Source organism: Dromaius novaehollandiae, chromosome 1 (assembly GCF_036370855.1).
Source record: "Dromaius novaehollandiae isolate bDroNov1 chromosome 1, bDroNov1.hap1, whole genome shotgun sequence".
NCBI lineage: Eukaryota > Metazoa > Chordata > Aves > Casuariiformes > Dromaiidae > Dromaius > Dromaius novaehollandiae.
The window spans coordinates 140,828,619-140,855,741 of NC_088098.1; the positions used below are offsets into that span (position 1 = coordinate 140,828,619).

At 37.6% G+C, this 27,123-nt stretch overlaps 1 long non-coding RNA gene across 12 annotated transcripts in view; it reads right to left on the bottom strand.

The window, feature by feature from the left end:
• The window catches only part of LOC112989574 (uncharacterized), a 76,061-nt gene that overhangs the window by 7,575 nt on the left and 41,363 nt on the right, over nucleotides 1-27,123 (bottom strand). For 8 of the 12 annotated variants that reach the window (XR_010385825.1, XR_010385837.1, XR_010385839.1 and 5 more), the window contains one exon: nucleotides 15,471-22,550. This is a non-coding gene — a long non-coding RNA (uncharacterized LOC112989574). Of the gene's footprint in view, nucleotides 1-877; nucleotides 996-15,256; nucleotides 22,551-27,123 lie in introns of those variants that run through there. The other 4 variants (XR_010385824.1, XR_010385822.1, XR_010385830.1 and 1 more) reach the window with 3 other exon arrangements.

A 27,123-nucleotide genomic window follows, 5' to 3' on the forward strand; every position in this document is an offset into this window, starting at 1 on the left:
TCAATACAATGAGTAATGAATAGAGCCTTTTAGGCATTGTTTTTGAAAAGCACTCAGGAGATTTTCACAGTTAACATTACTTTTTTTTAAAATTAATTTTGTTCTAGGAATACTTTTCTCCTTGCCTTCTAAGGTCAAAGAAGAGAGAAAACTCCTCAAAAGGATAAATCAGAGCACCTGAAGTTGGGTTTCTGCCCTGAACTATCCCTTTGGTAGGGGCTGTCTTTCACCACTGACCACAGAGGTTGCTTCAAAAGATGAAATTCCCTCTGCTTAAAGTCAGCCTTTTCAAATGCATCATACAACATCAGCCTAGTCCTGCTGCTACTAAAATCAATGGAGGATTTACACCAATGCTGACTACTTTTGAAAATTCATACCTTATGTATCCAAATTATATCTTTTGTATGCATTCACAGAATATCTTGGAAAAACATCATGCCCTGTTTATTTTCCTTCATGTCTTTGCTTTTGTGGCTATACTACAAAATTGCATCCAGTTGTACTGGTCGCAGGGAGTGGCAGCAGACCACAACTAATCCTCCATGTCAGAGTGCAGATACCTCCTACAGATCAGTCAGATCCTGTTTACATAATGCTCTGTTGGCTCTTAGCCTAATGGACAATGTTGTTACTCATGCAAAACTACTTTGCAAGCACTGTAGCCACCAAAGCACGCTGAGTAGGTTATTTTACTTATTACATTTAAATTTTATACAAGAGAATCCATCTCCTGGGCCTTAGTGATTTTCTGTGGATCTGTTTTTTTATTTTAAAATTTTCAAAATGCCATGAGTAAAATATGATGTGCAAGAGTCTCCCACCATTTTCCAGAAGCGTCCAGAAACACATTAAATATGTCCTTCATAAAAATTACCTTGCCATGGATCATGCCTCTGTAGAGCAAACTCAAGTCTGATGAATTAGATGCCTCAAAGCATGAGGCAGTATGTGCATGCTGAAGCAGGCAAGGCTTCTTGGTGTTGAAGTAGTTCCTGAAACAAAAACTTAGGATATTAGAAATTCTAAAGCCTCAGGCAAATCATGCATGGATTTCCCAGCAGTCCTTAAAAAATAATGTATGTTCATGCGATGAGCATTCAACAGTTACAATTAATATGCGTTTTCGTCAAAAGATATATAGCTACTAATGTTGATGAAGTTAAGCATATGCATAAATGTTTGCAGTGTCAGGGTCATGGCAAACAACATAGCCTGTACTGAAATGCAGAGGTCGTTCAGAACTGAACAAGACTGTGATTTCAGTCAGTCATATGTAAACCCAGGATCAGATGCTTCAGTTGAAATCCCAGTCCTGCCTGAAACTAGTGGTCAAGTGTGCAGCTGTGGCACAGGGGACTGCTTTGAAAATGCCTGAACTAGAACCAGCTCAAGCCTAGAAGCCTCCTAGCTACAAATTGCCTTGTTGCTCTTGTTTTATTACAGAAAAAGTAAATTGCATATCAGCATTCGGAAGAACAGAAAATCAGTGTGTTGCGTTGTGCTGCTGTTCTGTAAGACACCCGACATATGTACTGGGGCAAGTTTCTTTACATACCATGAGATGAAACAAGAAGGTTTCAGCACCAGTAGCTCTAGCTCAAATTTCACATCTGGAACTGCTTAGTAATGTATATGTAAAAATTATGCTGATAGACAACACAATATAATCTCACTCAGATAGCATTACACATCTAAGTAATGTTGTTGGAGCAATTCACTAACTCTAATGCTACCACTAGATGTAGGTTTTCTACTGTTATATTTGCCATGTCTCTTAGCTATGTTATAGGTTTCCATCAAAGACTGGAGACATTGATCACACAGAAGGGTATGTGTAAAGTAGGAAGTTCATCTTTCCGCAGATTAATTCCTCCTGCTGGTTTATGAATAGCTGATGTCCCAGTATAACAGAGAAATCCAAGCAGCTGTAGCAATCAGACATGACAGGACATTTTCCACATACTGTTTTGTCTAATGAACTGTCAGAAAGTGCAGTTTTTCTGACTTTTAATTACTGCACCACCCACAGTTAGTACAAGTTCACCTACCTCTTCTGTATGAGAATTCATCCATCTCCTCAAATGTATCCTTATTAAAAGTGATGGGACCCAGTTTGGACTTGTTTTAAACAGTTCAGTACAACAAAAAGACATAGTTAGGGTCAGAAGTGTCTTTTGGGGTGGCAATTCTTTATCTCTAAAAAAGACTGTTAATTTTCCTTCCCAATGGATCTAATTTTCCACCTTCTTAAATCCATGAGAGTTTTCTCTTCAAAAGTAAGTTCAAGCTTCACTTGATGAATGTTAAGCATTCCCCTTAGAATATCTTGGACAAATTCATAGAACGAAGCAGAAGAAAAGCTTGGTACTGGTCTATGTGTAAGATCCCAAGGATGTTATCCTTAATCATTTTATTATACTTAATGAAACTTAATTTTAACTATCAAGAAATAGGAATTTCATTGTGACTACTCATGTGACTATGACTGAACATGCATTAGGGCTGAAATCTGAGAGAAAATATGAGAAACCTAACACTTGGGTAAAATCTTTTTTCATTCATAGGAGATACAAAGCTATACTTTTTCAGAAATATTTTCCTTATTACCTTTTCATACATTTAATATTTTATTAACAATATTTTAGCCAACAAGAAAATCACAGGATTTAGTGTTCTTTTCACCATTTATAAAAGTCTTATGTAGTATGAAGGAGTTTTTTATAATAATGTTATAGCACATGCAATAAGAACATAAAGTAATGTTAAAAAAGACATCTATACACATATACTATATATACTCCATATATATATATTTGGAAATACAGTGTTGCAGTATACATGAGACCAGAAAAATGATTTCTTCCAAAATATAGTTTTTATAGTACAGAGAGATTCAAGCAAAAGACTTCTCTGTTGGTACTCCTTAGGATATATATTAGTTTTACGACCAAACCTCAGGTTTGCAGGGTCAGAGCGAACCTGCACACTTACTTATTTGTAGACACTTTTGCTTACTGATAACCACATATTAAGAACAGTTTGGAAAATCAGGAAATCCTACCGCAGCTCAGCTTCCCACACCCAGAGCTAAGACTGATTTCTCTCCAAGACAGAAAGACTAGTGATTCTGAGACAAAACAAAATGTAGTTAAAATTATAAATAGGAAGAAGACCAGAGCATCAGGTGCTTTCTGCGAGAGTATTGTAGGCCTGTGGAACCCCACTCCAGAAACTCTTTAAAAAGAAACTTCTACATAGCATCAGACTAAAATGCTAGATGATGGTAGATAGGAATATGAGTGTGTTTGGACAAGGTGGTATAAACGTGTGTTTGGATGGGGGTGGTATAAATGTTTAGGGCTGATCATGGAAAGAACAGTAAACAAAACCATGGTACAGGGAGTCAAAGGGAGCCCAAGAATTCCCACCCATACTGGAATGTGCTGAAGGAAATCAGGCTTCGGCCTGAAAAATTGTTCTTGCAGCTGGCTGAACCAGCTCCTCGATCCGTATAAATTAGTGTAAACTTTGAGCTATCCTTTAAGGATTATGCCAAATTATGTTTGCTGAGGAAATCTGACATAGGGAAAGGGAAAAAAAAAGAAAAAACTTGGTGGTAAGAAGGCTGAGCAAGAAGGCTTATCCTGCTTAGATTTTTTAAGGAATATTAGTCCTGGAGGCACATGAGACTTTTTGAAAGACTACTTAAAGATTGGAGGGTTCTGTGAGGTGGCACTTCTACCTTTATTGTATAAAACTTAGAAAGGAGAGCACATCTGAGATAAATTACAAGAGGCGCTTTTATGTTACCTTGTTTTCAAGGTGCAACTGCTCAATTCTGCAGATACGGGCTTTCTAACTTTCCAAGTTTCCAAGAAAGCAAACTCTAACTCATCTTACCATGAAATAGAAGGTGAAGTTCCTGCATTACCTTCCTATCTTTTGGGATCATCAGTGTTCTTGTCTACTGAGGAGGAAAAATTAGTGTAAATATTGTTTTTAAAGGGCACTAATCCTATGGCACCATATTTTATAAATCCACAGATGTTTAAAATAACAATGCTAATAAAAAACCTTATCATTCTTTACTTCAGTCTGGAAAAAAATCCATTACATTCTCAGTAAAATAAAAGTCAGCAGACTTGAAATGCAGAAATATGTTTCTTTTCTAAGGAGACACTAGTAAAAGATGTAATGGGATTAAAAGTTCTAGAATTATGTTCACTGGTTGAATGATTTGGGGTCTTTATTACACATCATATACTAAAAAATGAAAACATTTATTATAAATTATTTGTTATAAACCACACAGACAGTCTTGATCAGCAAAATTCTTTATAGACAAAGAAAATTAATTCTACAGGCTGTGGCAAATTGGGCTCTCACCTACAGTAAATCTAGAATAATTCCTTCATGAAATTCCCCAACTATATTACTTTTTAGCTTTGCTCTGTAACTGCATAGGAGTTGTGCTGAGATTACATTGTGAATATAAAGAAAACTATGTCCTAAAAATAAAGTTAATTTATTAAGTTGTTAATTTGAGTTTCCCAGTGACATCCATATAAATGTGATAATTCATATTTGGTTAATTCTGGTGAAAAAGGAGAGGATACAGTTTACAACTTTTTTGTATTAACAGGTAATTCCTTATAATACTAAATTTCAAATTTTTATATTTTAAAGTACTGAGCAAAATTTTCCCTTGCACTGCTAATAAGAACACCTCAAAAAACTTGCATATCTTTGTTCATTTTTTTACCTGTCTAATTCTAGAAATTAAGACTTTATCACCTCATAATAAAACAAACTAACAAAAATTCAGAAGTTTCATTTTTTTTAAATAGGAAATAAGAAAAGGAAAAAAAAAAGCCTATAACTTTTCCAGGTCCATATTTAAATAATACCACTGAGGACTAGAAACAAGCTGACAAAGACAAAAGAATGCTGTGGTTGAGATTTATGCAACAGTTTTACAGTTAGTCTTTATTACATTTTTTGAGTTGTTTTTCATTCTGAGAACAATATATCATATTTTTCTTGAATATGAGAATCTTAGATTCTGGCCAAAGTGATCTTAACAGATGATATTTCATCATTTCATGAATTCCATCATTTTTCACATCTTTGTAATTATGTTTAAAAGGCAAAATGCGCACTTAGTGTGCAGCACAGTTGCTAGGAAAAGCACAAGCCCTGAAAATATATGCGGTTTGATAACACAAATCTTGAAGGACCAGGACACTGTGATTTATTTTAGTATTTCTTTATTTTCCATGTAGATGGTGTTTCCTACTGATCTGACCATTTATCTCCCAATATCGAATGAACTGCTGGGGTAGGGGGGAGAGAACAACGAAGGAAAAGCTTGCTTTCTTTCTTATTTAGAAATATAGCTCACTACCCCTGTATTAGGTAGCATATTAGTAGTACTTTATTTATATCTTTTTGTTATAGCTCATTAGTCACCTGTTAAGATCTCCTTACCAGTAGCCTTGCATAAGAGAGCAACTTGGAGGCTTCTGGGCTTGAGCTGGTTCTAGTTCAGGCATTTTCGAAGCAGCCCCCTGTGCCACTGTGTTGTATAGTGTGCATAAATAATATTTTGTATACTAATCATGCTTTGCACACATAATTAATTCTCTACAGATTAAGAATATTATATAAATAATGTTATATTTCCATAGATGCTTCTTGCTTATGCAAGTGTACTTCTGCTCCCCACAGAAAATATAAGCCCAATAATATCAGCCCAATGCAATGCTATTTTGCCATTGTAGAAAGCCATTTAATGAATTTCACAACAGAATAGTGATGGCCAAGTTACATGCCACTGAATCTAAGTCGGTAAGTTACTGTTATTGCCAGCCTGCCTACCTCCCTGAGTCTATTTTTCGGACTTACGATGCTAATTCGGTTCCTTTCACTAAATCTTTGGTCAATGAGGTGAGAAGCCTGTTAAGCATGGTTTTAAGGAACGAGAAAACTTCTGAGTGTAATTTGACTACAGAGGGGAAGCAGGGAGTAGACAACTGCCTTTAAAGCTATGTCCTCAAAAGAGGAAGACAAGGGAAAGGCAGTACATTTACAAACTGCAGCACCTCTGCATTCCTCAGGGAAGACTCCAGCTGGCAACAGCCATCCATCAGGCACACTTGATGGATATGGAGGGCAACAGCAGAGGAGAATATTGCTGGTCCCACTGGAAACAACCCCTGGGAGGTCTCAGGGGTGCTGTAAGCCACAGCTCCAGCCCACCGCACCAAGCTGGGGCTGCTGGGCACAAAGCGGTGGAGCCAGGATGCGCAGAGCAAAGCCTGCTACCCCTGCTGCCTGTGTAGAGCAGAAAATGACAACGCGCCACCAGGCCTCTTTCAGTCCCCTCCAGTATGAAGGCAGCACATGTTTGGAATGAGTGAAGGCAGGCTCCCTTAGGGGAGTTTGGAGAAATGAGCTCTCTTTTGCATCCGAACAGATATATGGTTGTGAACCTCCACGTTGCCATGGTGCAGTCAGTGTTCCTCCTTTAGCATGGCCCATATGAGTACGAGCTAGTTCTGGTCACAGTCTCCAAGTGAAGCTATCAGGAGACGGCACCACAAATTTATAATATGATGATATACTAATGAATCATATACTCAGAAAAAAGTATGACACTTCTGTTTTTTTTTTCCTTAAGCAATTAATCCTAATTCCTCAAATCAAAGATATACAAAAAAGTAACTATAAATTGTTAGAATGTTTTCTTCATTAAAAAATGAAAGTCTCTTAATTAATCAAGAGACTGACACAGACTTCAGTGAAATCACTGGGCTCGCTTTTACTCCCCCACGCCACTCCAGAAGCGATTAAGATGTCTAAGTACATAAACCTTTAGTGCTATTTCAGATCTTCAGGGTGTCGACGAAATCCACACAAGGCTGACAGATATGACAGAGGACTAGGAGCACTTACCCTTACCCTTTCATAGGTGGAGGCCAAGTGGGAGACTTGTGGTGTCTAACAGGGCTTAGGCACCTATGTTAAGAGTACTGAATTCTTCCCATCTTTGGGGGAAGCCTGTGAGACACAAATTTTTGACATCTCAGATTGGATGGAAAAGCCAAGAGACTCTGATATATCGATTCTTTGGGACAGGGTGTGTGTGGAAATTGGACTTTAAGTCAGGTAGCTCTGTCTTTGATATTTTTCATGCTAAATTCTTTCACAGACACACATTTTCAAAGCCATTTTGCACCGTGGTTTGTAAGAACAGTGCAGACAGTATTTGGTAGATTTAATGAAAGAAGTTTGGCGAAAAGTTGTCTGTTCAGGAAATGTAATGATTTCAAATTACATGTGATCAAAAGAAGTAGCATGCAAAACCAGATTCAGCTAATCCTTACATGAGGGTGTATTCAAAGTTTAGGCTGGAAAAGAATTAGAGCTGGAATCAGAAGTTGATGCCACAATGAATTCTTCTCACAGCAAGAATTTAGTCCTGGATTTCTGTCATGTCCCTCTTTCCCTTATGTTTTTTATGTGACTTCAGCCTTGCAGGAAACAAGCAACTCCACCTCCCCCCAGTTCTCTAGCAATAGGTTAAAATCAGGAATTTTGTTTAATGCAGACTAAAATTTAAGAGAATTTAAGGTTTCACAGGATTAGCAGGGCACTTTAGAATTGCACCTATTAGAATTCACAAACTCAAGATCGGTTTCTGAAGTAAAACAAATTGACTGCTACGCTTCTTTAGAAATCTATTCTTTATGAACCTAATTGGACTTTACATTGAAATACAAATTATTTGAGTTTGATAGTTAATAATTAAGTCCACAGCATTTGGCTATAGCACTTAAAATTTTGGCACACACAATCATAGTTACTTTTTGTTATATGACCACATTTTACTTTCTCATGTAGATGAGATATGATCTGTCAGCGGTTATACAGTAGGTGCTGAGGATATGAGGTCATCATATTTCACCTATCACATTCAATATTCACTAAAATTTTGGGCTGGTTTCTGATATAACATAGGATGGTATGAAAACTGCTCTAAGAGACCAAAATGGAATCTGCAGATTATTAGGGAAAAGCCAAGATCTTTTTGTTCTAACTACATGAAGGAACCATTTTTTCTGACTATGAGACTCTTGAGAATACTGTCCACTGGCTTGGGAAAATAAATATATTGCTCAATTCCATGTGTGATGCCTAGTGGCTGGAAAAAAAAAATCATTCAGTTTCAAATTACAAAGAATGGATGATTGTGTTCCATTTATTTCTTCTAAACAAATTTAAATCATATTATTTGAAATGATGTTTTTACATAAGGTGAAGGGAAAATGCAGATAAAATCTGCAAGAATCTTGTTCCTGTAAGGATAATCCCTAAAAGACTGCACAAAATAATAACTATATAGCTGAAATTCAATCTAGTTTTGTAATATTTGTATGGAAAGCCAAGGTCACATTAAAGTGGAAAACAAAATAGAAATTGAAATGGAAACATTTTAAGAGTTTAAATTAACACCACAGCCAAGAACAAAAATAGATTTAGGCTCCTTCACCTACTTTTCAATCTTATGTAGTGTTTTTCATCCAGAATTGCCCTGGAGAAATTCTGTGGAAACACCAATAAGTAGGTAGAATTTCCAGAGCACTTTAGTAATGAAGGAAAGCCTTTGTCTTTCTGGCCTTTCTCCAGACGATCATTTCTCAAATGGCAAGGGTGTCATGCTTCCCTTTAGGTTTACACTGAAGGCCAGGGACACATGGTTTTAATGAATTTTAATGAATTCTTAGGAATTTTTTAACATTAGTCAGTAGTTGGTAGTGGTAGTACATATTGGTGCATTAATAATAGAAATGTTTCCACTTCCAAGCCAGCCATAGACCAGCATATGTTCTTCCTAAAAGAATAGATTGGAAAAAAAGTTATACTAATGGCTCCGAAAATAAAAGAAATTTAGATAGATAGCAATGGCAATGAAACTGAGGAAAAGACGTAGTTATTTACTGAACTGGGGTCTTTATGTGAGTATGGTCAAAAGAGAAGAGATGAGGAAAAGAGACATGTTGTTACAAAAGTGATAAGTATTATTGTTAATTAGAGCATCAATCCTTTTCCGTTTAAAAGCAAACACAATCATCTGCTGAATTTTTAGTGAATGCATCTGGTCATATCCATTCTGACTGTTTTTAGATACTGAGTGGAGCTATCAATCAGAAGTATCCTGGACTACTATGGAAGTTAGGCCCCATATTCAGCCACAGAAAGTCATAGGTATCTGGAACAGTGATTCTGCTTTGAGGAGCTGTATGGCCTTCGAAACCTGACTCTCTCTCCCATTTGATTACAGAGAACAGTTTTAATTAGGACAGCTGTGAACAGATGAGCTATTGTCCTGCCCTAGACAGGGGTCTCTTCAGAGAGAGGGAGACAGTTCTTTCTTAAGAGCCCACACCTGGGTGGCCTACAAGCTTTTCTCTAAGCAGATCCAACTCTATTATTAGTTATGAATTAGGGAAGACCACTTCCTACCTTCGTTCTGTTGCTTTTATAAGGAAGACGACAGAGTTTTACAGACTACTTAGTTTTCATTCTTTTAGCATGGATGAACTAGAAATACTAGACTGTTTCACAGCTACAACATTGTTATTATCATCTATTTTTAATTCATTCAGTAGACTGGTATTCAAAGAACTTTTTGCTGTTGTTCAGCAACAGATGATGCACTGGGTCATGCCAGCTGTGGCAGAGCCATGTCCCTTGTGCTGCAGATCCCCCAGAGCATTAAGGAGTGGGGCTGCCTCAGTGGGGAGGATGAGCCGAGAGCTGCAGTGCCTGCAGCACTGGCAGGGGGGTGCCCTTGCCAAGAAGAGCACAGCCCCATGGCACCCAGGTAAGGCATCAGGGCAGGGCTGCGGTCAATAACAGGCTCTGCCAACTGTCCAGTCACCATTAGATGAATTCAGAGTAGCAGTCAGGTCCATGGTCCACCCAGGAGGTCCGGCCAACAAGTCAGGAACGGCAGAAGACAGGTGTAGGTCTCTACATAGCTGCAACACAGCCCCAGAAGGGACTGGGGGCCTGGGCCTGAGCCAAACTGGGGCTCCTGGGCCATGGGCATGGGGGTCCCATTGAGGCCAGGCATGGCAACTAGGGCCCATTGGTGCCCTCAGTGCCCTGGAGGTGAGCAGCAGTCCATCCTTAGTAGCGTCCATGCCCTGAACCTCATATCTTCTAACTCAGGCTTTGCTTAGGGTGAAAGGAGTGGCGCACCAGGTATAAATCAGTCAGACTGCAGTGTGGAGAGCTGTGTTAGCTGTCTGAAGGGCCAGTATCATGATCTATTATTTCTGGTACAGTAGCCATTGAGGACCAGCACCCCTCTGCTCATGGCACTGCAGAACAGCACTCTTTCCACACACAGCTCACAGTTCAGCTTCGTAAGGGTTAACGAGTGGATAAGAGAAAAAGGGCTCAGAGGGGATAAAGAAGGATAAGATATGACTAATTCTGTGCAATGAACAGCACTCTCACAGCAGCTCCTGTTAAAACGGTTAACAAGAATTGCTCAACACTGCTTTGCTCCCTCCCCTATCTGAGGTTCATAAAGCCAGCTGTGGGAGCTCTGAACTGTTGAAGAGAATCCAGTTAACTCTCATTTTTCTTATTCAACTTGACATTTTAAGTGGCTTTTTTATTTATAATGCATATGTTTAGATACATCTGTTCATCTCATGTACGGGTGATGTCTTTAGGTGACTGTACGGTGTGTTTTTTCCTTGTATATTGTCTTGCTGATATGAGAAATCTTTTGGATCATACAGTGTAATAGCTCTTCCAGAACAGTCTTTCTGTCCTTGAGTGCTTAGATGTAGTAAGATTCTCAGTATAAAGTATTTCCAAGTTAGTCAGGAAGCAGGGGAGAGCACTGGTAATCAATCACCAGCACAAGGCAAATGTTGCCTTCTGACTTCTTGTTATAACATAACTGACATCACCTACCTAATTTTTATGACTGACCCTTTCTTGTCTATACGCAATTCAATTAATTGGATATGGCTATTTCAGAAGAGCTCTGCATGTCTCATTGGTTTCTGATGACAAGTTCTGGGTTCAATTAGCTTAAAATAACTGAGTTTATTGTTTCATTTTTTCAATCTTTAATTAGGTTGATAGAGTAATGTCAGTCTTTTGGTGTCTGTATGAAAGGGATTATTACTTATCTATATTCTGCCCCTATGTAGATAGGATTTTTGACTAGAAGCCTGCTATTAATTTTCAGCTTTCAATATTGGAAAGATTGAAATCCATCTGTTCTCAAAAAATGTTAGTCTATTCAAGCATTGGCAGTCAGACCCATTCTGAGACCAATTACTGGTGACATACTATGTCTTTTTAGAACATACAGAATCAGTTCTGAAATGAATGGGGAGCAATGAACTCATTAAATTGTTAAGCATTGTATATTATTAAACAAAGTTATAGGTCACATGCCTAGGACAAGTAGAGATAATAATTCGCACTAAAGAAATGCCAGCATCATTTATCTATATGCAAAAGGGGCAGAAAAAAATGAATAGACTAGAGACAAATTGTAGGTGCTGTCCATCACTTACATACATGTAACTGTAAATCTTTTTTATTGCTTCTTATGTGAGTATGAGGTACAAGGATAAAAGGCATCAGACTGGCCTTGATCTGGGAACTTCCAGAACTAAGAGAGCGAGCCAATGTAATTCATACTAAAGGATAAATTCCTCTCAGTGAAAGCTATAGCAGTAATATACATCATGGATGAAAAGCCTGAGAACATATGAGATATATTGCTAAAAAGAACTTTTATGTGACTTTTATAGTTTTCAAGCACCGTTGAACAAAAAAATAATAATGTGTTTCTGTGAATGTTCATGGATAATTAATAACAAAGATTGGAGGCACCATGTAGTGAACTGGAAGTTTCTAGCCAAATCAAAGTTTGCCAATACATTTTTTTGGAGGCTAGAGTGCCTATTGCTAGTTAATAATTACATATATTGCTAACTAATAACACAGAGTGAAAATTCAGACCTTTAATATCATAGCGTAACTTACTTTGACTTCACTACAGTTAAGAATAATGCATACCTTTCATGTAAGTACCTAAATAAATAATTTCCCCACTATGTTCCAAAATTTTTGTTAAAATTCAGCTGCACTTAGCAATAATTTAGTAGTTAATATTCTGTATATTGGAGGAATCTTCAGTGTTCAAAAAAGGGCCAATTCCCACGGTCGGTGACAGTAACCACTCTTGTATCACCACATTTCGTCATCAGGGAGTATGGAAACTTATTTCACTTCTCAGTGGTCTGGCATTCAAATGAAAGTTTAAGCTGTAACCTTGCTACGGTCCTTTAAATGCATTGTTTTTGCCAGACGGAAGGTTCTACCGAATGCCTCACAAAAAAAAAGGGGGGGGGGGGGGAATGACCATTTCCCTTTTCTTTTTTTTTTTTTTATACTAACACATAAGTGTTGTGGCCAGCATATTTTGTAATTGACATTCATATAGATTTAATAGGCAAGGGGGACTGGCCCATTGGTAAACCCTGTCTCATTTATACATAAATGTACTGATCTGAGAGGTCACTCAGCATATAAATTTAAAAGTACTGCAGCATTAATTTCTTTAAAATGCATGGAAACCTCCCCCTTCATGCTTAAGTAGCCATCTGAGGCCACACAGGAACGGTCATGCTGTGGTTAAGTCTCCTATTATTCCAGCCTTGCAGAGGCCTTCTTGCACTGAAAGGCTAATGCATTTGTCTCACTGCGATGGATTAAACATACGACATGGAGCTGGGAGCGTGCAGAGGCTGCTTCATTAGATTAAAACCCTCAAATTCTCACCCATGCCTCTGACAAAAGGTTAGAAGCACAAAGATTTAGGTGCTCTTTCAGGATGTGAACTTACTACCTGTCTCAAGAGAGAAATGCAGAAAGAGTATAATACTTCCTAGAACAGCACTGGGTCAGCCAGCATGGCCTTGAGTGTTACGGTGAAATCTTAACCCCAGTGAGTGCAAAAGGAATGCTTTTAATAATAAACTCAGATACTGGGTTTGGTAGAGAAGCTGACACTGTCCTTGTCTCCAGAGATCTTTCCCCTTGCATGTAATCACATACAGCAGATTGTGTTGTCAGTTTGCAGCTCCCTCCCTCCCTCTAATACTGATCTTCTGGTACCAGGAAAGGAAAAAGATAAATATTGATTTTCAGGCAAGTGGCTTGCTTCTTTCATACAGCCAGTCATTGTCCTTTCCAACATTTTTCATCACATGATCTGACACTTGCCTGAAAATAGACCTGTCTACTCCTGTGTGTCAGACAGGGCATGAACACAGACAGAGATTTTTAAGAAAAGAAAAGAAAAAAACACTGAGGAAAGAGATTTGACTAACATTACATCGAGTGGGATCCATTCGGCCAGCCCATTAATTTCTTGTCAATTCTCATCAGAGAAAAGGAGATTAACCACTTCAAAAATCACAGCTGAAGAGTCTGAATTACTTTCATTCTCTTAATGAATCTGACTTAAGAGAATCAAGGCATGATGATAGTCTTTGCTTGTGGGAGAAGGTATATATTGCCTTTCCAGATCCAATAAATAAACCATCTAGTACATTATTCTTTCTTCCACAGTTCCCAGATATTCAGAGGCAAAAACCCTCTAATGTTGGTTATTTTTAAATGTCCATAAGATCTTTTTCCCTTAAAAATTCACTCACTCCAAGAAACAGACTCTTTCAAATGAGGTGAGGTGTTTACGTTGTTCAAGCCATATTACTGGGACCTGAGATTTTCATGTCATTCATATGTCATGTCTCAGAGAAAGCTGCAGAAGCTGCACTATCATCACTTCTTTTCAGCAGCTCTGCAGAAGCCTAGTATGGAAATAACAAGGTAGATTAGATGGTAAGATTACTCATCTATGAAAAGAGAAAGTTTGGGCTTTTTAAATTTTCTTCTTGAACAACAGTTATGGGGAAGCCAGATGGTATTTTACACTTTCTTATCCCTTGCTTCCAGCTTGCCTGGAGTTTAAGAATTATTATAGCCAGACCTGCTGAACACCTCAAATCATTCAGTTGCATCCAGAAAGTTATTATATCCAGACAAGTTAATTTCACAAAATCATTTCATTATTTGATAGACTAAGCTTCATACCAATGGAAGGAGATAAGACCAGTAATTGCCCAAAGTTTTAAGAGGAAGGTAATGGACATTTGAAGGACAAATGAAGTGTACTCAGACAATCTCATCAAGAGCCATGATGTAAACAATCAAAAAACATTTTAGCCTTCACAACCCTAAATCAGATGATCCATAATCATTTAACACTACTCAGGCATCTGAAATCAAAATTCCCCATAACCTCTCAATGCATGGGGCTATGCTGTTAACTGTCTCATCTTTGACAATGGCTAATATTTCATTCCCCAGAGGGAAAAAAAAAAAAAAAAAAAAAAAAAGATTAATCTATGCATCTCTGACTTTAAGATGGAGAGGGGAATCATTATTAAGCTTTAGAGCATGAGGTTTAATTGTAATTGTTAGCTTTAAGCAAAGTGTTATCAGCATGTTGGGTGCTATAGGTATGCCTTGGTCTTCCCTAATGTTTGTGAAGGTTGGGGATAAAATCCACAGATTCTAAAAGCAAAAGGACTATGCCAACAACCTTCCCTTTCCTTCTTTCCCTCTCACCCTCCATATACTCATCCAAGTGCAACCATACCGAACATAAAAATTTGCTTGTAAATAAATTCTCCTCGAAAGATGTCAAATGTTATTCTGAAGGCCCTAATGGTGAGTCCACCATCTCCCTTGATGCAATGTTCTAGTGTTTAGTTACACGACTACTCCGACACTGCTAGGAGACTTCATCTTATTTCAAGTTTAAATCTGTGTAACTTCAACTTCCAGTGACTGAGTTTTCTTATTTCTTTGTCAGTAGTTTTGAAAAAATCTTCAGTACCAGATATAACACCTCTCAGCCTCCCTTTCTATGAAAGGGAAAACTGAGCTGCTCTGGATTCAAATTTTTTTGTGGCCATCCTTTGGACTTTCATTGTATTTCAATTTTTTTCAAGAATGAGCATTAAAGCTGGACAAAATGTTGCATAGGGAGGCAAGATTCTTTCCCTCCTTATGATTGACATTTCATTTATTTTAACCCCGGGTTTGAAATAATCTTTTGGTCATAGCATTACAAAAACAAATGTTTTCTCAAAATCCTTCATTTTATTGTCACTTCTCAAATACAGACAAATTGCATCTATTTTTAATATGTACTTTTAAAAACTCAAAATTGACTATGAACTCACTCTAGTGAATAACTTTTTTTCTCCAGTTTGAAACAATTTTATTTATTACAATAATTTCCCTACTAGATGCAATGGAGAATGTGCAACCATTAATAGACTCTTTACAACATCTGACATATTAACTTTTTTATTATTTTGTTCTAAAAACTTACAATATATGATCCAACCACAGTGAATGTGTATACACACAATCAAATATAGACATTAAAGTAGGAATGAGAGATTGTACATTTTTCCATTCATATTTTAAAATATCACTACAGGATATAGAGATTCAAGTATATAAAATGTAATGGGAAAAGATGCTTATCTGATCACCTTAAAGAATCTCTCTGGAATGAAGACTGCAACTGTAAAGGCTCCAAGAAATGATTAATCCATTATCTTTTCATGTCAGGGAATAGTAAGAGATTACTTTGAACTGTGGTGCCTCCTTAATTCTTGCTGCACTTGCTGAGAGAGGATGTAAATATAGTCTGTCTTTCTGGTATGTTTGAGATTTTCTTTGAAATTCAAAGTTCTTCAGGAAAAACATCTTCCATAACTATACATCTACAGATATTTCCAGATATATAGTGAATATTTCTGAAGGCTGAAATTTCTCACCTAATTTCAATATCTAAAAATTTGTTACCTAGTCTAAACTGACTGCTTAGTCCATAGGCAACCGAAAGACAGACTTACATCTGGCTTATTCATACACAGCTTAATCAATTAATTAATTCACACCATCTACCTCCATTATCATTATATCTTAGAAGTGTCATGTCTCAAGGTGCCTAGATGACTAGTTGCCTAATTCTGAGATAGCAAATATTTCATAGTACACATCCCACTAATTTTTTTAAGATGTAATTGTAACTCATACATGAGTGCAGACAGGTGCATTCTGCAAATGGATGTTTCTGTTGAGAGGGTCACCACTTACCAGCTGTTCCCCAGCTGTTTGTCATGCTCTCTTGCCAGTTTGCTGACAGTGCTCACACAATTCAGCTGAAATGAGTTGCATAGCCAGGATTCAACATTTAAACTGTCTAAGCTTATTTTGAGTGAAATATGTTGGGGATCCCCCAGGCTAGGGAAAATGAGCTAGCTTATTTTAGATAGCTTAAAAAGTAAATCCTCACTAGCTCAGCACATCTTCACTGAAAAGGGGTGCACAACCTCTAGAGCTGGAAGATCAGTCACTGTTATCTTCTTTTATGCTTTAGTTGCAAATGAGATAAAGCAAGGATTGGGGTAACTCAACATGACATTGGAAGTGACATTGCTAATGCACCTCACATCCGGGAGCTCCTCCTTCCCCTATTCTTACAAAGGTCAAACATTTTTTGGAGCATCCAGGTACAGAGCTGTCATTCACAGCAGTTCAGTGTTTATTTACCAGATCAAGAAATTGGTCCTTTTTCATTACATCACTTGCTGTAGATCCATGGCCTTGGTAGACCTCATCAGAATTAATGAAGCCTGGCTCCATATGAGTTTGAATTTCTCACTAGGATTGTCTGGTATCTACTATGTGGCAAGTGCCAGTCAGGGTATTCTTTTCCCCAGTCTCACACTCCTCTCCAGAGTTGGTACCACATAGGGTCTCCCTTTCCTCCATCCAGCGACCTTTGCCATGATGCTTGTACAACTACCTTGAGCTTTCAGCCCCCTCTGCCACATTCTTTTGCCAAATAATTCTAAAAAGTTTTGGGGTATAGTAGGTGTACACACCTGCATATGTAAATATCCCCCAAAGAACGATCATGTGTGCTTCGTCTTCTTACGAAAATCATGACACTTCACCACAGAACAACTACAGTTCACTAAAACCAAGAATTTAATTTGTTTACATGAAATTGCTAATAAAAATGCATGATACTGAATTTGCTGCAAACACCATACAAGCTTCTGAATGTGTAATGATTCATATCTTATTGAAAAAGATGCTCTTCCTTAATACAGGGGGTTTTTTTTCAGAGGGTTTGGGGTTTTTTTGATCTTAGATAGTGCATGCAGCACTCCTAGCAAAAGATTATATGTACTTCATATTTAAATAGTTTGCACAGATCAACAATGCTATGAAAAAAATCTCAAAAATATCTCAAAAAACACAGCCAGCTCGAATTATGAAAGGCTTGGAAGTATTTTTTAGTACTAATTAAAAATATAATCTTTCACTGATATTATACCATAAAAGGCCTTTGCTTTATAGAATTCAGGAGAGAGAAGAACCTCTAAGAGATTCATTATAAACAAATGTTTGAGTCCTTTGCAATAATATGCAATATGCCTCCACTAGGATGATATGAATAGTGCCCCAGAAGTGACTATTTTTCCCCATTGACTACATAAAATCTAGAAGAACAGCTTATTTATAGGCATTTACAGTTAGGTGAGATGAGTCACAGCCACAGAGTCCTGGAAAACAATCCCTTTTATACTTTAACAGAAAGGTAATCTCTGAAGTTTTAGTCTTCTAAACTTGTTTTAGTCTGAAGACATTTTAGAGCCAATTGTGAAAAGGATGATCAGATCTTAAAAACCTTGTCTGATTTTATGTTTATGTATTTATGTGTATTTATTACGCAGGATATTTTGTACAATGGACATGTCTATTCTGCCAAACAAAAGAGGGTCAAGAAGCGAGCCTGAACACAGGATCTCTGATAGTTCACACTGCTTACTTCTCAGCTCTCTTGCTATTTTGGGCAACTACAGCTAGCCCTCTCAAAGATAACTCCAGTTTATGGTTCTGGAAATAGCTCACTCCAGTCCTGATCCCAAAAGCCAGTATGGATGAGACAGAAACAGTTTTGGTAGAGTTCGTCAGCTCTTTGCTCCTAGATGCTTGTGTCCCACTGGGTATATTGCAATACTACTCCTCAATTTCATGCTATAAAAATATTACTCCACTGCGCTGCTACATATCCTTATATTACTTCAGATGCTTTGAACTAAAAAAAACCCAAAAAACAGAAAAAAAGATAATATTTAGGCCAGAGGGAAATCCCAGAAGTAAGCTCAGGACTAATTGCAATGCAATTTTATGGGCTTGTCAGCTCTAGAAGAAGATAGCCGTCAACTGTGTGCACACAAGCTAGTCTACACCTCTTGGTTTTTGAGCCAAAGATCGTTTCCTGGCTCTGACACATTTCTCAGTATAGAAGCAGACATTGGGAATATGCATGATAACATTTGTAAGGATGAAAATCTCTACAAAATCTACTGCAGTGCACAGAAGGCAAAGGTTTGTTGTATGGAGAAGCAGTATGTCCGGACATCCCGGATATCTTCTCTGCCTCCCTTCACTCCACTGCTCATCAGAGTCTCCTTTGGCAACAGTTCCTTCAGGTTTCCTTTTGATGGGATGGCAATAAAAGCTCAGGGGGTATCCCCTTTCCTCACTGATTGTATATGGCCAAATCATGCAATCAGATTATCCTTCTCTGAGCCTCCCCATTTTCTCATATTCATATACAGAGGATTCTCCCAAAGCCTGGGAAGAAGAAATCCTGAGGAAGAATCCACTTTTCCTCTATTTTCTGTGCAATAAGGGAATATCTTGTCTCAGGTCTCTCTGAGCAAAAGCCTCGGGCCAGTGGAGGATTTGCACATCTGTATTTATCCTTTTCAGGGTGCAAATATGTTTAGCTATTCAATGTTCTTGTTTTTATTGGCAAACATATGGGAACTAGCTTGTACTGTACTGGGATAAACGAGAATTGTTATTCCATTCATGTTCAGAAACCATTCACTGGGAAAATTTGTATCTGTGTGGCAGATCTCACAAACTTTAAATTAAGTTCATTAACAACCCAAGTTTGTTAGCATTTAGGGGTGTTCTAAGTCTAGAAACTTGCTTTAGCCTATCATCATGTATTATTATCAAGCTGTCAAATGTCATTTTCCTACAAGCTGAGGTAATTTGGGAAGTCTTTCTATGCACCATTTGTGGACTCCAGCTGATATCATGTTATTAAATTGACATATTATGGAATGATAGTGTATGGATATGCCTTTGATGCTGTCATTCATACTATGCCTTCCCACAGCAGGGCAGACTACACTCATCTCTGGGCCTAGGCATCGAACTGTAGACTCCTGACTCCATGGAAGGGTGTCAGATGTGACCTGTGCACTTGGGAGTGCGTGTTTTGGAGCCCAGAGCCGGAAACAGTGCTAGCACTGTGCTCAGACTCCAGAGATTTACAGCTTGTGAGATCCTGTAAAATGGAATGCTAACACGATCATCTGGAGAGCATCCAGTCAGGGAGAGAGCACTCCTGGGGCTGTGTGCCTGATACAAGCCAGAGTCAAACTATGCATACTAATTTTGTTAAGAATTTGTGTTTCTTTTATTTTTACTTTATCATATATTACTAACTCATTGCCTAACTAATTCCTTTAATTATCTCTGGCATTTAGCAAAGGGAAGACTGAGAGACAACTTGACAGAGGTATAAACACCAGGGTAGAACACAAGCTATTTGAGCTAAACTGTAACATCAGTACATCAACAAACTGAGAGTTAATGGAATAGCTTGGGCATAGAAGTGATTTGGGCAAAATGTATGCTAATTTTCAAATGGTGCTGATGAATTTATGGAAGGGACTATAGGACCTAGGGAACTGTGATGAACCGAGTTTCTACTGGTGATTCTACATAAAACCTAAGCGTAAGTGTTTAGTTATGCTTCTGCAAGGCTAATTGTGCTTTTGACTCCTTCGAAAAAAGAAAGACGGGGGAACTGACAAAATTAGTTTCTTTTTGTGGGGACTTACAAACTAATCATTTTACTAGTAATAGTTTCTACTCTCTCGTATAGCACATATACTTCCCATTGCCGGGACCACTGAATTGCTTAGAAAAGACACAACTGATTTATTTTTCTGAAACAAGCTATTTCTTTTTACATTTTAGAATATTTTAAAACTTTCAGTCATTCTATAAAGTGGCTGGAAAGTGTGGCAGGACTCATAATTTTTTTTTTTTCAAAATATCTGAAACACAGAAGACACAGGATAAAAAAGATGTTTTAACCAGGTCTACCGATCTCACTGGAGGCTAGTAAGAAAATGTGCTCTTGAGAGTGACTGGCCTTGCTCCATGAGCGCACAGACAGAAGGAGGAGAGTGCGAGAGGCGGCGCTTTCACCTGTCTGCATGATATCGTCTTAGAACTGGGAAGGAGAAGGTATCTTCTATGTATAGGTGCTTGAGACAGATAAGAAGCAGACCATACAAACATAGCTATAATAATGTTTTCTTGAAAAAAGCACTGCAGCGTGTATCTTAGCAGGGTCTTCAAGTATTCCACCCGGGAAATGCAAGTGTTGTAAAAGTTTTTAACATACAAACTGGCAGAATTTAGCCCACAGCTAGGAGCTCAAGTATACTCAAAATATCTTGTATACAATTTCAGGACTATTTTTATTCATAGAACACTGGTGAATTGTAATGTAATTTCATTTAAATGATCCCAGTTTGCACATTTTTACAACAGATAGTTAAAACTGGAAAACTCTGCAATATCTTTTTGGTCTTTAAATCTTTTCAATCCCATATATCACCATATTTACAGAGCATAATACTCATTTCTAAGTAGTATTTGCCTATGCAAGTCCAGCTGCTTCGTGACTCAAAATGCCATTTAAACAAGTAATCCTATCTGCCTGTGATAGCCTTACTGTTTGCCCTTTCAGTAAACTAAACTTTTTTTTCCTTCTGGTATGTGAGCACTTGCACTCTCACCTGCAGTTCAGATCAGCTCCTGGTACCTTGGAAGGCCACTGCTTTGTTGCGAAGGGTGTGATCTATAAAGAATTCTAGCTTTTATTAGCAGTAGTGGTGCTATTCCCACCCCTAATCAACTTCGAAATTGATATTCTTCATCTGATCTGCATAGGTCATCTTGCAGGTCGCTGCCTGTGTTACATTAAACCACTATTTTTCTACTAACCCAGTTAATAAGGTTAAATGGAAATGTGACAGGCAGAAGAGAGAAGCTGGACACATGGCACACATTATTTGGTTTAGAAGTCAGTGGAGGTTTCTTTATGGCAAGAACATATGAATAAATGGTTTTGACTCAAACAAAATCATTTAGTTCCTTGTTTTTTTCCGAATGTCAAAACTCTTGAGAGACCTGATCATGTTCCTCTCTACTGCAGCAAACTCATCTTCAAATAAACTATTTGCCTGAAAGGAAAAAAGAAAAAAAAAACCCCTATTTTGTTTGCTGGAAGGACTTGAGATGAGTGTTTTATATATTTAACTGCCAGTATGCCATCTGCCTCTCCTGCTCCTTTGAGCCTTGTTCTTCTAAATTGTGTCTTTAACAGATGACAAAAAACCTACATTCCTCTTGGGCACTGTAAAATAATAACAATTAAAACATGAATAATAATAATTAATCAAGTACACATGGTGCAGCAAATCCACCTCTGAATAGGCTGCTTATTCTTCAGGATGTCTGTGCATATTTAGTCTTAAGAGATAGCTTTAACAGGCACTCCACTGGATGGCTAACTCTGTGGCTGCCAGTCTTTACTTGGAAGGACAACGTTGCTTTGTAAATGATACACTGTGGCAAACATTGTGTTCTGCATCGCTTTCAGATTTTTAATTTCCACTGACAGTAAGCAATTTTAGTGGGTGGATCAGGATCTCTCAACCAGTGGACTGAGAAAGTTGTTTTTTTTAACGTGAAATTTGTTCAAGAGATAGTTAGCCTTTTCTTTCACCTGTTATGGTGGGTCCCTCAAAAGCCAAAGGGAAAAATCAGTTTGTTGTGATTCTTCACTGTGTTCCAGTTAATTTTTTGCAGCTCTACCAGTTTAAAGGACTATGCTACTTCACACAGTTGGCAAGATATCACCCTTATGTAACTGATCTGGAAAAATCTTCTGGGAAACATTTGCTGTCACTTTTCCAAGCTCATATGATTGCAGCTGTAACGTGCTGGGAGAACCGAGGTTATGAACTCCAATGATCTCCAGGTGATTTTTCAGTCATTAGCATAATTGATACAGCACTAAATAAGAATAAGCCTTAGAGTTCTTTGATTTATATGAGAAGGCTGATCCAATTAAATGAGATAGTGGCCTTTAACTCAGAATTATGGGCTCACTCCCCCATACCATCCAGCAGACATTATAGTCCGTGCTTGTAACCAAGGTTCAAGTCCACGCCCGATGTTCAGGTCTACCACAAAAGAACAGAACATGATGGTTAAATTTCACCTGAAATCCAAACTTCTGTCCTAATGCTAGCATACAAGACTTCTCTATGGAGCCCTATATTTAGTCTTTCAGAGTATTTTTCTGAACCTTTACAAGCTTTTGTTTTCTTTATTTGTATTTTTATTTTGATCATTTCAGAGAGTCCAGGAAGAACTTTTGGGAGGAAGGGTTATAATTTGCACACAAGCTGCTGGAGTTGTGAGCAAAAATACCTATAACTTGTGATTAACTTCATGTAATAACTGAGGTGTTTATAAATTCAGTCTGTTATTAATGTTTTCCATTTTGACCACAGCTCCTCACTGAAAATGCTGTTTTTCTTCTCCCTGATGGAACTGCGGCTGTGCCTCAAAAGGCATTTTGACATTTTAGCGCTGAATACAGCTTTCAGCAAAATTACCCTTCTACAATATGGAACTCTCTTTTCTTTCTTGTGTAAAATTTAAAGCATGACTGTAGAATGCTTAGTTTTCTGCAAACTGAAGAAACTGTTTTTTTCTAACTTTCCTGATCCATGTTTCCCATTCAGTCCTGGAGTAAGGTTCACAGATGGAAAGAATTAAGAAATATTTGTATATGTAGCTGCATGTCCATTTAATCTTCTCTTCTGGCTAATTGACATGAAAGCAGCCATGAAGTTAAAAAAATCCTATACTGATGGAAGAAATCAAATCAGAAAAAACTACAAAAGTGCCTCCAGATTACTGACACCTAGAATTTCCTCAGGTGGCATTAAAAAAATGCACATTCAGGTCTCATGGTCAAATGCCTTTTTCTTGTGTTTTTGTTTTTCATGCTGACTTTGATCTAATAGTAGAGCAAGGCCCAAATAGATGATGATTATCTGATTCCTAAGCCTAATCAGCAACTTTTATCTATTACCTCAAGCTAATAATTTCTAAAGTTAGTTCAAAACACTGGCAAACGCATTTTGTATAGAGCATCATTTTTATATTTATTAGAATTTATCAAATATGTTGCAACAAGATGAAACCAACAAAGTACCTTTTGCTTATCATAAAAAAATCTTTGACACCTTATAATAAGTGAAGTGAATCAACTAAGCCTCGTGATTTATTTTAGATTCGTTGATTTGATAACCAAGTGAACCTTGCAGTAGAAACATAAATTGCAGAAATGTAGAAATATATAATTTACTGATAGACTTCTTCATAATGTGAATTTCTGTTGCCACATTCATAAAACACTAAGAACTACATACCAAAATGCATTTCACTTAGATGCAGGGTTTTTCTCATGAATTTGCCATCTTCCAAAGTTCTAATCTTAATAATTTTCCCTAGCTACATAAAAATGAATTGGTCTGTATCTGCACTTCCCTTTATTATGCAAAGTGACTTTGCATTTAACAGAAATATTTAACAACCTTTTTTGTTAAACAATCGTAACATAACTACTGTTTAAACAATGTTTCTGAAGTCTCACTTGTATGGCATCAGCTGTAGGAAGGCTTTCACCGAATGCTGTAACACAACATTTGTTTTCAAGACAATTTTCTACTTGCAGTTTTCAGTGTCTCTGTTCAGTGAAGAATGCATATGCCTGCTTACAGCTAATTTAACTGTCAATTTGCAATAGAATCCTATGTACAAATAGTCTAAGAAAGTCTTTGGAGATCATGCAAATCCTGCCACCATGGTACACCAAATGTCTACGACCTCATTTCCTGCACTGTGACAGAAGGCTAAGAGATTACTTTATGATAAAATACAGTATGTCTGACACACAGAAATTTTTATTGCTCCCTTCAGATAAGTGAAGTGAAAGATACCCCAGTAATGTGGCTGACAAAGTGCTCAAACTATACTCCCCTTCTCATTTAGGGCATGAGAGATGCGGCTCTCACATAGCAGCAATGCAGATCAACTCGCTGGTAAAAATTAAAAGTAAAAAGCCCAAATGGTTTATGCCAGGAACCCTCACCAGTGGCTAGAGATAGGCTGGTAATAAGAATTTATAATAACAGGCCTGGCATCTAATTGACAACAGGACAACCAACTTTATTGTGTGTTCCAGGCTTGTATTTTCACTGGAGGAAATGAGTCTTACTGAAGATAATCAGCTTATATAAACAAAAGCAAATATGGTCCCTCAGTTATTCACCGAAGGAAGCAAAGCAAGTGCACTTAGAGCACTGGGCCTGTTACATTTTAAGGAAAGTCACAGAGTCACTGTAATGGAAGAAATAATAGTATCTCTCTGCTCTTGGGAATTAAAGATAGTCTGGAAGGAGGTGTTGAGAATATTATATAAGTAAAATATCCCAGAAGTTACCCTTGCAATAGAACTGTAAAACCTTGTCCAGACAAACCATTTAACTAAATCAGCGGACTATCTATAGAAGGATGTTCTCTAAGGCCTCATAAGTCCTGACCCTTCATCAGCACTTATCATGGGGCTCTTATTCTTCGTAGGCAATGGAAGTAATGGAGAGAGTCATGTAAGGGCTAAATTGGTCTTGATCATTTAAAGGTTAATTCAGCCAAAGTTACACTGTTAAATACCAAATGCTATTAAAAGAAATAAATCTTTTTTTTTTGTTTTTTTCTGAGGGGTTTTTGCTTTATTTATTTATTTTAAACTGTGTGTACTAGTTAGAATGAGTTTCTGTTTGATTGTATATCTTCTGGATCTGTGACCTAACCTATGTGCTGCAGTAATAATGAAAATGCCATTTCAAATGGCTGTATGATACTGTATCTTTATTTAAGTTATTTACTGTAGATTATACTCTTCCTGAAATTGAGCTAATGTCTCAAACTGGTAAGAAACTATCTGAACCTTTACCCTTATTCTTCTTCAGACTGTTTCATTATCCAAAGCAGAATGAATATACATACGTATTTCAGAAGTCCTCTAGGCTATTGGCCTATTATTTTCAGTCTTATTTTTAAAGGTCAAAAAATCTTGCGATGCAACAGAGGTGAATACATGGGGGAAATGAAAGATTCTTAATATTCCTCAAAGTTTGGAAGTGTTGTACTTCTGTCATCTGGGGAGAACAAAGTCTGAAATCTTGGATCATGAGCAGATTGTAAATTGAATCTTTAATGCCAGCCAGGCAAGGTGCTATGCAGTCAGGCTTGTTTACCGATCCCTTGATCCCTCGCCTGGTAAGAGCCAGCTACAAAAGGACCTTGTTCCTTCAGAGTGACAAGAAGGAAATCCCCTGGGGCCCAAACCTGTCACGCTGGCTGCTCTGCCAGGATGTCACCTGCTGAGGGACAGTGCTGTTCAGCTCAGCCTGGGGAGCGGCTCATGACAGGCTATCATTCAATGGCCTCACATCTACCCAGCTGACGTTTATGAGAAGAGGAAAAGCCTCAGCAGGACAAAACAGACAACTGAGAGAACGAGAGGTCAAATATTTACAGCCGAGCACAAGAGGTCTGACATCCCAGGGCAAATGGTAAAAGGGTGGCAGGGAAAACAAAATATGGGTAAAGCATAAACATACACTAATCCACTGCATAGTTCAATGCAACACAGTATCAAATAGCATAATTTGCAACCCTAGTAAGTCATGGGTGGTACAAGGTACAGTTTCCATCACTTTAGACTTTTGTGTCTGATTACAGAAATTGGCTTTAAAACTTTCAGGAATCTTTTCTCATGCCTTTTTTGCAGCAGAAACTGGCTGCATTCTAATAGTCAGGCAAAGGTGCTCTTCAGTGGTAGAAAGGGTTGACAGCATTTACAGAGTTATATAAAGTAACTGAGAAGTCATGGATGCTTTTAAATAGATCAGCTTACAGTCCAAGGGCCAAAGATTTTGATAGCATCTCTGAAGTATGTTGTGTGCCATTATTCTGAAGAATATAACTTGAAAATAAATGCACATCTACATTAACTTCTGCTTAAATGTACTATGATGATATTTGCTGTATGCACCAGTTCTGAAAGGCCCAAATCTGTTCCCTTTTAGGTTAAAGGTAAACCTCCTCTTCAAGTGCCAGAGCAGCTCTCCAAATTGGCTATATACACAAGTAATCTGGCACTATAACATTCTCAAAAACAAGCCTATATTCTAGGTCACCCTTCAGAGTCCTGCCAAGTACACTGTATAGGATTTCACAAGGAAAAGGGATCAGAGTTTTATAAATGCTTTCTTCTAAAAGGAAAGAGTACCAATTAAAATGACTATAAGAAAGTTGTTATGTCTATAAACATTTCTAGGTAAGAGGTCAAATTCATCTTTAGTTTTAGTTCACTTGTTAGATGTATGATGCATGAAAACTGGATGCATCCCTTGTTTTTGTTACCATACAAAATTTTGATCACCTCTTTAAAAAAGATTTAAAAAAATTTAAAGGTACAAATTCTCTCTTCCAGTAAAAATCTTCATAAAAACAGCAAATGTTAGATGTTGTACATAATAGCTCCTGCAGTTTATTAAGTGTGTGGCTAAGTGTAAAATACGAACACAAATAACAATTCCGGGAGGTAACCCCAAAGCTAAAGAACCATCTCCTCAGTGGGAGTAAATCAAACAGAATATGCTTGTGAAAAATCTA